The sequence below is a fragment of the Macaca fascicularis genome, chromosome 10 (genome assembly GCF_037993035.2).
Source record: "Macaca fascicularis isolate 582-1 chromosome 10, T2T-MFA8v1.1".
In the NCBI taxonomy this organism is placed as follows: Eukaryota; Metazoa; Chordata; class Mammalia; order Primates; family Cercopithecidae; genus Macaca; species Macaca fascicularis.
The window spans coordinates 51,261,416-51,274,151 of NC_088384.1; the positions used below are offsets into that span (position 1 = coordinate 51,261,416).

General features: G+C 43.8%; 1 protein-coding gene across 1 annotated transcript in view; it reads right to left on the minus strand.

Moving 5' to 3' along the window:
* Positions 1-12,507, minus strand: part of LOC135965520 (uncharacterized) — a 34,128-nt gene extending 21,621 nt beyond the window's left edge. The window contains exon 1 of the mRNA XM_074003211.1: positions 12,382-12,507. The gene's annotated coding sequence lies outside the window, so the exon portion shown is untranslated. The remainder of the gene's footprint in view (positions 1-12,381) is intronic.
* Positions 12,508-12,736: the final 229 nt, after the last annotated feature.

Genomic DNA, 12,736 nt, shown 5'->3' on the forward strand with positions numbered 1-12,736 from the left:
AGTGAAAATGATGTCTGGATGTGCTTAAACACCCCTTCTCACCCTCAAAAGTCAATTGAGCATTATTGGCCACACTTGATAATTTTTAGAACTGAATAATGTGTACTGGGTTCATTGTACTATTTTCTCTGAATTTTTGGAAAATAATTCCAGTAGAAATACAGGAAAAGAATTAATTGTAAATTAAAGTGGTGAGTACAATGATTTCATTAGAGTACTCACTATACTTTTTAAGTGAATGTTTTGATAAAAAAAAAAATTCAAAGTAAAAACAGACATACAAGGGTGAAAAGAAGGAAATGTGAAGGAACAAAGATGCTATCGTGGTGATTATGATGAACACAGCATACATCCACTGGCCAGCAACTTTGAGACAGAAGAAGTGAACAAATACTACGGTGTTATGAAAGGAAAATAAAACTAGGGACCCCAGTCCACTATGCCAAAAGGAAAGCATGTAAGAAGCTGCCTTTTCTTTTGTTCCAAAGGAAATAGCTACAGATAAAAGGTTAAGTATCTCCATAGTAGCTGCTCTATGCACACCTTATCTTACATAAAGTGCTGATTTACTGAGTGTGAGATGAATACATAACTGATTATTCTCCTACCTGCTCCTTTTCTCTTGCCACAGGTGGATTACCATACCCTCCCTCTTTCCCCTCCAGCCTACTTTTCCCTTTTAAACAATGAAGCTCTCAAACTCATCTTTGGGGAAAGCCACTGACCTCTCTCTGGGGCATGTGCTCAACCTTGGCAAAATAAACATCTATTAGCACATCAAAAAGCTTATCCACCATAATCAAGTGGGCTTCATCCCTAAGATGCAAGGCTGGTTCAACATATGCAAATCAATACATGTAATCCAACATATAAACAGAACCAAAGAAAAAAACCACATGATTATCTCAATAGATGTAGAAAAGGCCTTTGACAAAATTCAACATCCCCTCATGCTAAAAACTCTCAATAAATTCGGTATTGATGGAATGTATCTCAAAATAATAAGAGCTATTTATGACAAACCCACAGCCAATATCATACTGAATGGGCAAAAACTGGAAGCATTCCCTTTGAAAACTGGCACAAGACAGGGATGCCCTCTCTCACCACTCCTATTCAACATAGTGTTGGAAGTTCTGGCTAGGGCAATCAGGCAAGAGAAAGAAATCAAGGGTATTCAGTTAGGAAAAGAAGAAGTCAAATTATCCCTGTTTGTAGATGACATGATTGTATATTTAGAAAACCCCATCGTCTCAGCCCAAAATCTCCTTAAGCTGATAAGCAACTTCAGCAAAGTCTCAGGATACAAAATCAATGTGCAAAAATCACAAGCATTCTTGGCCGGGCGCGGTGGCTCAAGCCTGTAATCCCAGCACTTTGGGAGGCCGAGGCGGGCGGATCACAAGGTCAGGAGATCGAGACCACAGTGAAACCCCGTCTCTACTAAAAATACAAAAAATTAGCCGGGCGCGGTGGCGGGCGCCTGTAGTCCCAGCTACTCAGGAGGCTGAGGCAGGAGAATGGCGGGAACCCGGGAGGCGGAGCTTGCAGTGAGCCGAGATCGCGCCACTGCACTCCAGCCTGGGCAACAGCGTGAGACTCCGTCTCAAAAAAAAAAAAAAAAAAAATCACAAGCATTCTTATATACCAGTAACAGACAAACAGAGAGTCAAATCATGAATGAACTTCCATTCACAATTGCTTCGAAGAGAATAAAATACCTAGGAATCCAACTTAAAAGGGATGTAAAGGACCTCTTCAAGAACTACAAACCACTGCTCAGTGAAATAAAAGAGAACACAAACAAATGGAAGAACATACCATGCTCATGGATAGGAAGAATCAATATTGTGAAAATGGCCATACTGCCCAAGGTAATTTATAGATTCAATGCCATCCCCATTAAGCTACCAATGACTTTCTTCACAGAATTGGAAAAAACTGCTTTAAAGTTCATATGGAACCAAAAAAGAGCCCACATTGCCAAGACAATCCTAAGTCAAAAGAACAAAGCTGGAGGCATCACGCTACCTGACTTCAAACTATACTACAAGTCTACAGTAACCAAAACAGCGTGGTACTGGTACCAAAACAGAGATATAGACCAATTGAACACAACAGAGTCCTCAGAAATAATACCACACATCTACAGCCCTCTGATCTTTGACAAACCCGAGAAAAACAAGAAATGGGGAAAGGATTCCCTATTTAATAAACAGTGCTGGGAAAATTGGCTAGCCATAAGTAGAAAGCTGAAACTGGATCCTTTCCTTACTCCTTATACGAAATTAATTCAAAATGGATTAGAGACTTAAATGTTAGACCTAATACCATAAAAACCCTAGAAGAAAACCTACGTAGTACCATTCAGGACATAGGCATGGGCAAGGACTTCATGTCTAAAACACCAAAAGCAACGGCAACAAAAGCCAAAATTGACAAATGGGATCTATATTAAACTAAAGAGCTTCTGCACAGCAAAATAAGCTACCATCAGAGTGAACAGGCAACCTACAGAATGGGAGAACATTTTTGTAATCTACTCATCTGTCAAAGGGCTAATATCCAGAACCTACAAAGAACTCAAACAAATTTACAAGAAAAAACCAAACAACCCCATCAAAAAGTGGGCAAGGGATATGAACAGACATTTCTCAAAAGAAGACATTCATACAGCCAACAGACACATGAAAAAATGCTCATCATCACTGGTCATCAGAGAAATGCAAATGAAAACCACAATGAGATACCATCTCACACCAGTTAGAATGGCAATCATTAAAAAGTCAGGAAACAACAGGTGCTGGAGAGGATGTGGAGAAATAGGAACACTTTTACACTGTTGGTGGGATTGTAAACTAGTTCAACCATTATGGAAAACAGTATGGTGATTCCTCAAGGTTCTAGAACTAGAAGTACCATATGACCCAGCCATCTCATTACTGGGTATATACCCAAAGGATTATAAATCATGCTGCTATAAAGACACATGCACACGTATGTTCATTGTGGCACTATTCACAATAGCAAAGACTTGGAATCAACCCAAATGTCCATCAGTGACAGACTGGATGAAGAAAATGTGGCACATATACACCATGGAATACTATGCAGCCATAAAAAAGGATGAGTTCATGTCCTTTGTAGGGACATGGATGCAGCTGGAAACCATTATTCTCAGCAAACTATTGCAAGAACAGAAAAGCAAACACCGCATGTTCTCACTCATAGGTGGGAACTGAACAATGAGATCACTTGGACTCGGGAAGGGGAACATCACACACAGGGGCCTATTATGGGGAGGGGGGAGGGATTGCATTGGGAGTTATACCTGATGTAAATGACGAGTTGATGGGTACAGCACACCAACATGGCACCAGTATACATATGTAACAAAACTGCACATTATGCACATGTACACTAGAACTTAAAGTATAATAATAATAATAAAAACATCTAAATTGGTACTTGATTCTGATACTTTTTGGTTTACACGCAGTTAGAGAAGAAAAGCAGTGAAATTTCTTCTTCTGATGGCAGTTGAAAGGCGATTTATAACATTTATTTTTGTTGTTTCTGTACACTTAAATAGTTTACATCCTTGCATGTCTCATCTGTGCTATCTTTACCTATTCCAAAGTCACAAAGATATTCTCCTACATTCAGTCTTAGAAGTTTAAACATTTTGTTTTTGGTGGTAGTATAAATATGTATTTCATTTTTTAACTGTTTGCTGCTAGGTTACAGAAATACAAGTGCTCTTTAAAAATACTGACCTTATTTTCTCAAGTTCCTAAACTGTGTGTTACTAGTATCTAGTTGTTTAACTACAGATTCTTCCATGTACACACTCACATCTGTGAATAAAAAGTTTTTCTTGTTCTATTTCAACGTTTATGCCTTTTATTCCTTTTTAATACCTTAACAAATTACCTTGATATTCTAAGATAATGCTAAAGAGTGATGAGAATCAACATTAATGCTTGTTCCTGATCTTAGTGTGAACACACTTCACCATTAAATATGATGATTGCAGCCAGGCTGTCACACATAACCTTTGTTTTATTAAGGGAAATTCTTTCTATTCCTCATCTGCTGAGAATTTTTACCCTGAATAGGTGTGAAATGTTATCAAATATTTTTCTGCATTAAGATACTCGTGTAGGTTTTTCTCTTTTGCTCCCTGAAAGCAGTGAAAGGAAAATAAAAACGTGGGAACTCAAACCACTCTGCCAAAAGAAAAATATTAAGCTGAAAGCTGATTCATGCAAGAAGCTGCCTTTCCTTTCCTTCCTGAGCTGAGAACCACAGATAAAAGGTAAAATATCTCCGCCGGGCTCAGTGCGGTCGGTGGCTCACGCCTATAATCCTAGAACTTTGGGAGGCGGAGGCGGGTGGATCATGAGGTCACCATCCTGACCATCCTGGCTAACACGGTGAAACCCCCTCTCTACTAAAAATACAAAAAAATTAGCTGGGCGTGGTGGCAGGCACCTGTAGTCCCAGCTTTTAGGGAGACTGAGGCAGGAGAACGGCGTGAACCCAGGAGCAGGCGGAGCTTGCAGTGAGCGGAGATCGCGCCACTGCACTCCAGCCTGGGTGACAGAGCGAGACTCTGTCTCAAAAAAAAAAAAAAAAAAATAGCCGGGAGTGGTGGAGGGCGCCTGTAGTCCCAGCTACTCAGGAGGCTAAGGCAGGAGAATGGTGTGAACCTGGGAGGCGGAGCTTGCAGTCAGCAGAGATTGTGCCACTGCACTCCAGCCTGGGCGACAGAGACTCAGTCTCAAAGAAAAAAAAAAAAAATTAGCAGGGCATGGTGGCAGGTGCCTGTAGACCCAGCTACTCGGGAGTCTGGGGCAGGAGAATGGTGTGAACCCACGAGGCGGAGCTTGCAGTGAGCGGAGATCACGCCACCGCACTCCAGCCTGGGGACAGAGCAAGACTCCGTCTCAAAAAAAAAAAAAAAAAAAAAAAGTTAAATATCTCCACAGGTAGCTTACTCTATGTTCACCCTATCGTTGGTTTTTTAGGCACAAACTCCATTTGGCTAGAATATATCATCCTTTTCATGCATTGCTGGATGCTACTTGTCCATATTTTGGTGAGAATTCTTGACTATTTTCCTCTAGAGTAATTACATATAAGGGCACATGAGAACTCTGTTGAAATGTTCTGTATCTTGATTGAGGTGATAAGTGACCTGTGTCAAAACTCATTAAAGTATACAGTTAAAAGCAGTGCTTCTTATGGTACCCAAGTTACACCTCAACATTGATTAAAAATCCTCTCAGAGACCAAATATATATGGGTAAAATAACAAGACATCTGGATTTGTTTAAAATACTTTGGCACATAAACAGGGGGAAGGGATAAATCTAACAAAACTATCTATGGTTTTAAAATTTATCGAATCTGGATGAAGGCAACATGGGGATTCATATTACCATTCTCCCAATTTTGCTACCCATTTGAGATTTTTCATAATACTAGTTTACAGAAAAAGCATTAATCATATTGCTAATTCTATGCTTACCAAAAAATTGCCTAAAATAATCTTATAGGAACAAACTTCATTTGAAAATACTCAAAAGTCCCCAGTATTCAAGAAACTGCCCAATCAAGAAAAAGCCACATTAGAAACAGGAGGCAGTTGGCTGGGCACAGTGGCTTTCCTGTAATCCCAGCACTTTGGGAGGCTGATGCATGTGGATCGCTTGATCCCAGGAGTTCAAGACCAGCCTGGGCAACATGGCAAAGGCTTGTCTCTACAAAAAATATAAATATTAGCCATGTGTGGTGGCACGTGCCTGTAGTCCTAGCTACTCCTGGCTTGAGCCCAAGAGGTTGAGGCTGCAATGAGCTTTGTCACTCCAGCCTGGGCAACAGAGCAAGACACAGTCTCAGGAAAACAACAACAACAACAACAACAACAACAACAAAAACAAAACAGGAGACAGTCATATTTGCAACCCAATACTCCTTATTCCCAGTGTTCTATCCTGTCCAAGTGCTGCCTAACGGAAAAATCTCATGGTGAACTTGCCTATAGATCCCTGGGGCAAAAAATTACAGGTGCAGAATACAACAGAGCTTCTAAAGCAGCATCCCAGTTTCCACTTCCTTCCCTCAAATCCGAGAAAGCAGAGTAGACCTTTCTTACAAGGTTCTAAGCTGTTGGAGGCTGCCTGAGGGACTGCTCTCTCTGTTTTGAGGATCTCACACCTTAGGGAGGAAAAGCACTGGATCATGCTTGGCAAAGATGCAGACAGACTGAAAAGCAGATGCCTGGGGCAAGATATTATGGGTAGAGACATGCAACAGACCATCAAGGGCCCAGAGGAGAGACTCTTGGGACAAATAAGTATTTAAAAGCAGTTGCCTATGAGCAAATGGAAAAAGCCACAAGCAAAGGTAAGATCCATGCTCAAAAAAGGCCTGAGAAAATCTTAAACCTTCTCCTCAGACTGATCCCAAAGCTTAGAACCAATGCCAAGGTAATAGCAAAAATCCTCCCTGGAAAAGAGTCAGTCTGCAAAAATTGGAAAAGGAGGTTGTTTTTTCCCACAATGCCTAATTTCTAACAACAACAACAACAACAACAAAAACAACTCAGAAAACATGGACCAATAGTGGAAGAAAATAAAGTGATGCAAACCTTCCCTGGAGAAACATAAGCTTCAGGCATACTAGACAGATTTTAGACTGTCTAAAATATTCTCAAAAACTCATGTAAACACATATAGAGAAAAGGAAATCAGGAAAATATATATGAACAAAATAAAAATATCAACAGAGATTACAAAAAGGAAGCAAACGAAAATTCTGGACCTGAAAACATAGTAACTGAAAAATTCAGTAGAGGGGTTTAACAGCAGATGAGCAGGCAAAAAAAAATAATCAGTAAACATACAGGGAAGAAATTACAGAGACAGAGAAGCAGGAAGAGAAAACAATGACATAAAGTAAACAGAGCCAAGAGAGTTATAAGGCACCATTAACTGGACATATATATGGGTGTCTAGGAGAAGATGCTGATAGATTACTGAAGAAATAATGGCCAACACTTCAAAATTTGAAGACAGACATGAATCTACAAGGCCAGCACACTCAACAAACTCCAAGAATAAATTCAAGGAGGTCCCTACCCACACTTCACAACTACGCTTACATGAAACCAGCTTCAGGAACACAGGACTGGCGGGGGGAGAGAAGTTAAGAATAGTGGCATCATGCCTCTCTCAGGGATAAACTGTCACAATAGACTGAGAACTGGAGAGGGAGAGGGTTCCATCTTGTCATTTTCACAGCCCATAGTGGAGTTTCTCTCAGAGCGGACCAAAATGGGGGTGGGGAGGGTAGCAGTTTGTGTGTCAAATGTTACAGACTCTCACTGTTCTCAGAAAGGCTCGGTTGATTTTTCTGAATAAATGTTTCTCTAAATTCCTGAGTGGTCTTAAGACAAATTCTGTGTAGTTTAAATGGTTGTTTTTGGTTTTCTAAATTACAAGTTACGGTGTTTTACTGGAGATATAGTCCACATAGCTCCTCACTGCCATTTCAGAATCCACATTTCTGATTATAGTTGGGACCAGAACTAGGGCCAGGCAATTAGGTAAGTGGCTGTGATCATTATTTGTCCTCATGGGCAGAGAGGCAAAAGACAGTGGAGAAGTAGAATTAGGAGATGAGCCTGGCAGGCAGAAGGAGGAAGCGGAGGAAAAAGCCATGACAAGGAAAGCATGAACAAGCCTCAGCACCTAAGCAAGCAGATGGGTAGTTTGCCAAGGTAGGGAAACTTCCTTTACCTAGATCACAAAGAGAGAAGTAAAACAGACAGGGGGCACTACTGAGCTGGTTTCTAGATGTTTCTTCTCTCATGCTTCCCATCTTAATGAACCTGAGTGTGAAATCTGAATTGTGAGGAGAAATTTTTGAGACCTGGACAATTTCCGCATAAACTGGGTAATGGGTGAAATTAATAAATTGCTAATTTTGTTGAGTGTGATTCTGGTACTCTAGTTATGTTAAAAAGCAAAACAATAACAACAAAAATAGTCCTCAGAGAAGCAGCTGCAGTAAATTTACAGATAAAATGGTGTCTTGGATTGGCTTCAAGATGCTCTATCCTGAAAACAGAAAGCGTGGGGTGGGGAGGGGGTTGGATGAAGTAAGAAGAGCAAAGTGTTAAGGTGCAAGTAGGGAACAGAGAGATTTGTTATATATTCTCTCTACTTTAGTTCCTTCTTCAATATTTTTCATTGTAAATTTGAAAAAAAAAATTGAATATCCCTTCCAAGATAATTTGGAGAGGAAAAACAGAGGAAACCTTCATTTCCAGGGTGTGAGTGGAGAACACTGCAAACTGTTTGATCTCACTCCTGCCATCTGTTGACATCTGTGGGACTTAATATCCAGTAGGAACAGAAACTGAGAGCCAGAAGAAAGTGGTTTAAATTAGTTACCAATAAATTAGATATGAACATAAGGCAAACTTGAAACATTTAGCTCCTCCACATACATTTCATTAAAATTTTCCTAAGATTAAAAAACAGCTCCTACATTTTTGGGGATGAAAAATGTTCATATGTTGATTTGAAGATCAAGACTTCACTATATACATTTCTTAAAACTCATTAACTAGAACTTAAAATGTGAGAAATTTTGTCTCAATTATACCTCAGTGAAGCTAATTCTTAACAGAAACCCCCAAAATCCCAGCTTTCTCCACAACCCAGTCCACTTGATCCCAGATATGTTACATAAAGTAAAAATTATTATTTTTTGAGACAGAGTCTCAGTGTCCCCCAGGCTGTAGTGCAGTGGCATGTTCTCTGCTCACTGCAACCTCCATCTCCTGGATTCAAGCAATTCTCTTGCTTCAGCCTCCAGAGTAGTTGGGATTACTGGCGTGAGCCACCATGCCTGGCTAATTTCTGTATTTTTAGTAGAGACGAGGTTTCACCATGTTGGCCAGGCAGGTCTCGAACTCCTGAGCTCAGGTGACCTGCCGACCTTAGCATCCCAAAGTGCTGGGATTACAGGTGTGAGCCACCATGCTCAGTCGTGAAAATTATTTCAACTGATTAACACACTACTTCTTAGTCTGGGAAATGGGGATTCCAATTCTTAACTTCCATACTGGTTGAAGAGATGAATATGGCAATGACTATAAAGCCCTGTCCCTGGGACAGGACAATGGCTCAGCACATGCTGACAGAATAATTTTTTACAAGACCTGGTCTGCACCATGAATGCAGCAGCCTGAATAAAGCACTGAGAGAAGAAATGTAGGGACAATGATGGAAGTGCCCTGAATGAGGGCATCAGATCTGGGGAACCTTCCCCACGAGGAGAACCAGCTGAGAGGTTCTGAGCCTCAGACGGGACAGTGTAGGGCACAAGATGTCAGACATTAGCAAAGGAAACCCATGATGGTTTAGGGCAGAGAAGGCACTGCAGGAAGGCAATACATAAGAAGTCCCCACCTGGGGTTGGGCTGTCCTCCCTTACCCTGCAGGCAGTCCTCTCATGGGTAACATGGGAGTAGAGGAAGAGGAGCTGGGGACTACAATAGTTCTAAAATTAGCTCTGTGATCCTCAAAGGTGGCCTTGGAAATCCTCAGTACCAGGGTAGAGCCTCTTCTTGTTAAAAAAAAGGACCCAAAGTCTTCCAGAGAAGAAAACCATTGTAGGCAGGTTCCCAGGAACAGATTCCGAGTGTGGGCATCACAACAGAGCCTGTCCTGAAACGATGCTTACACTAAACACAGCTTATCCTGTCGGTGCTTCCAGAATAAGGAAGTGTTGATATTCATTATAATATTTAACACATTGAGAATTTAATATATGCCAGGGACGGTTCCAGGCATGGCACAAATTTTTCTGCATTCAATCTTCACAAATGTTCTATGAAGTGACTATTACCCACCAATTTCAGATGATGAAACAGGCACAAAACATTTAAATACCTTTCTCAAAGCAACACAGCCAAGAAAGTGATAGAGCCTGGGTTTCAGTTCTCACTGTAAAGGGTTATGTCTTAACCAGTAGGCAGGGCTCTGACATTTCTCAATGAATCTGCACAGGTTAGGAGGGGATCTGGGTCAAGCTAGATTAGCTTGCAAGGTCATGAGGTATATCTTGACTGATGGGTCTCTCTACCATGGGGTTCTGCTTACAATTTTTCCATAATGAAATGATTAAAATCAGTTATTTGGCCAGTCCACAGCCCCAGAGGCATTTAAAAAAACTGCTGGGCCCAATGGTTGCTGTTACTCCCACTCCACTAACCAAGGAAGCCCTACCAACCTGGTGAGGATGAAACTCACCTTTTTTCCCTTGCCCAAATGTGTATATATGGGGCTTGGGGAGTCCTGTCCTAGAAACCATAAAATCTAATCAGATGAGTTTTATTACTCTTATATAATGTGGCTCACTTTCCAACCTGACTCTGGTACAGCATCACATGACAGCAGATGCTGAAGGAATTTATTTTAGCCCAAAATATACTTCTTTGACAAGTTTTGAAGTGGCTGCCACAGGCGCAACATACTGAAATGGATAGCCCCGCAAAGCTGCCTTTAGTGGGAAAATTTGCATCTGTAGCAAATCTCCACTAATGTAGCCAGATCTCCTTCGTTCTAAGCCTTTCCTAGGCTGGAAGAGACAGCCAGTTTGACGCATGGTGGCTCACACCTGCAATCCCAGCACTCTGGGAGGCCGAGGCAGGTGGATCACCTGAGGTCACGAGGTCAAGACCAGCTTGAGCAACATGGTGAAACCCCATCTCTACTAAAAATACAAAAATCAGCCAGGCGTGGTGGTGGGCATCTGTAGTCCCAGCTACTCAGGAGGCTGAGGCAGGAGAACTGCTCAAACCGGGGAGGTGGTAGTGGCAGTGAGCTGAGATCACGCCACTGCACTCTAGCCTGGGCGACAGAGCAAGACTCTCTCTCAAAAAAACAAAAACAAACAAAGAAACAAAAATAACTGAAAACATACATTTACCATCTATTCTGTGTGCTGCCAACTAAGAGGCTTCATCTACATAACAAGAACTTTGATCTATGCAATCCCCTTAACTCTGGCATACTTCTGATTCCAGTCTTTAGGCAACAGCTTAAGTCTCTCAACCAATTGTCCACTAAAGAATACCTAAGTGCCCCCATGAGGTGTAAACCCGTTTGGAGATACTGGATTTTTGGGAGGAACCCATGTGTATCTTTCTCACATTGATTTATGATTTTCTGAGGCAGGATCTCGCTGTGTTGCCCAGGCTGGCATGCAGTGCAGCCAACATAGCTCGTTACAGCCTCCACCTCCCGGACTCAACTGACTGGGCCACCGAAGTAGCTGAGACCACAGGCATGGGACACTACGCTCTGCTAATTTTTTTTTTTTTCTAATTTCACGTAGAGACAGGGTGTCTCGCTGTGCCACCCAGGCTGCTCTGGAACTCCTGACCTCCCACAGTGCTCAGGCTGATTTATGATTTTACCTGAAATTCCTGTCTCCCTGGATTGTATAAGATTAACCTGCAAGCCGACCACCTCGGGCACTTTCTCAGGACCTCTTGAGACTGAATAACCTGGGCCACAGTCACTCACACTGACTCAGAATAAACCTCTTTAAATATATTTTGCCATCATTAGCAGGGCTCCAGGGAAGAGGCCACCTGGGTCCCCACAGCTACCTCACCTCCCGCGGACGCTGCCCCACGCAGAGCCCCCCACACACGTCTAGAAGTGCCCGTGCCAGGACATCTGGTCCCGGCCTACCCTCCCACCCAAGGAAGATAGTCCCAAGGCGGGCTGCCCCCAACCCAAAGCAGCGACCCTTCCCCAAAACACGCGGGCGAAGTCCTCCCCGGTCCCGCCTCCCACAACAAAGTCTGGAGCATCAAGAGTCGGAGGGAACCCGAGTCGGACCTAGTCCATCAGTCTCTGGGCTGTAAGCCCCACCCAACCGGTGGACCCAGTCTGTGGCCGAGTCCCCCACCACCTCCAGCCAAACGACCCCCGTGGCAGCTACCTAGGCCGCTGGCCCGTCCCCACTCGAGGAGCGGCGACCCTGGCACACGGAGACCTGGGTTGCTCGGCGCCCCTGTGAAATCCTGGCTGCCTAACCGCCTAACCACTACACGCAACCGGGGACGGAGACTGAGTAGCGGCCCAGACCCGGGGCGCTCGGCGAGCCGCAGCACCACAGCCCACTCCAAGGCGCGGCCTGGGTCTCCGCCCCTCCCCAGAACATGGAGACGCCGGGCCTGAGGGAGGGCGCGCTACGACCCCAGCAGCGCCCTGGCGTCCCAGGCCTTCCCGGCCCTTCTTCCTGCGCAGGAAGGGCGGGCTGGAGAGAGGGACCCGCAGGAGCGCGACTCACCAAGGCGGCTGACGGCGAACGGAGGAGGTGAGGTCACCGACGGTGGACTACCCACCTCCCAGCTCGGTGACGCCCAGGGATCTGGACCGCTCGGCGCCGCCCGGGCTACGCTACGCAGAAGCCTCTGCGCGGCCGGGATTACGCTACCCAGAATCCTCGGCGCGACCCGTGGCTCTGCGACCCTCCGCTTCGCATCCCGGCAGTGGACTACACTCCCCAGAGTCCTCGGCGAGTCGTCCAGGTACACGCCCCAGAATGTTGGTCAAAGCCGTCCACAGGGGACTGCGCGACCCGGAATCCTTGGAAGAACTCCCCTGACCGCGACCCTGTGGTCTTTTGGACGCGGAGGGATCCT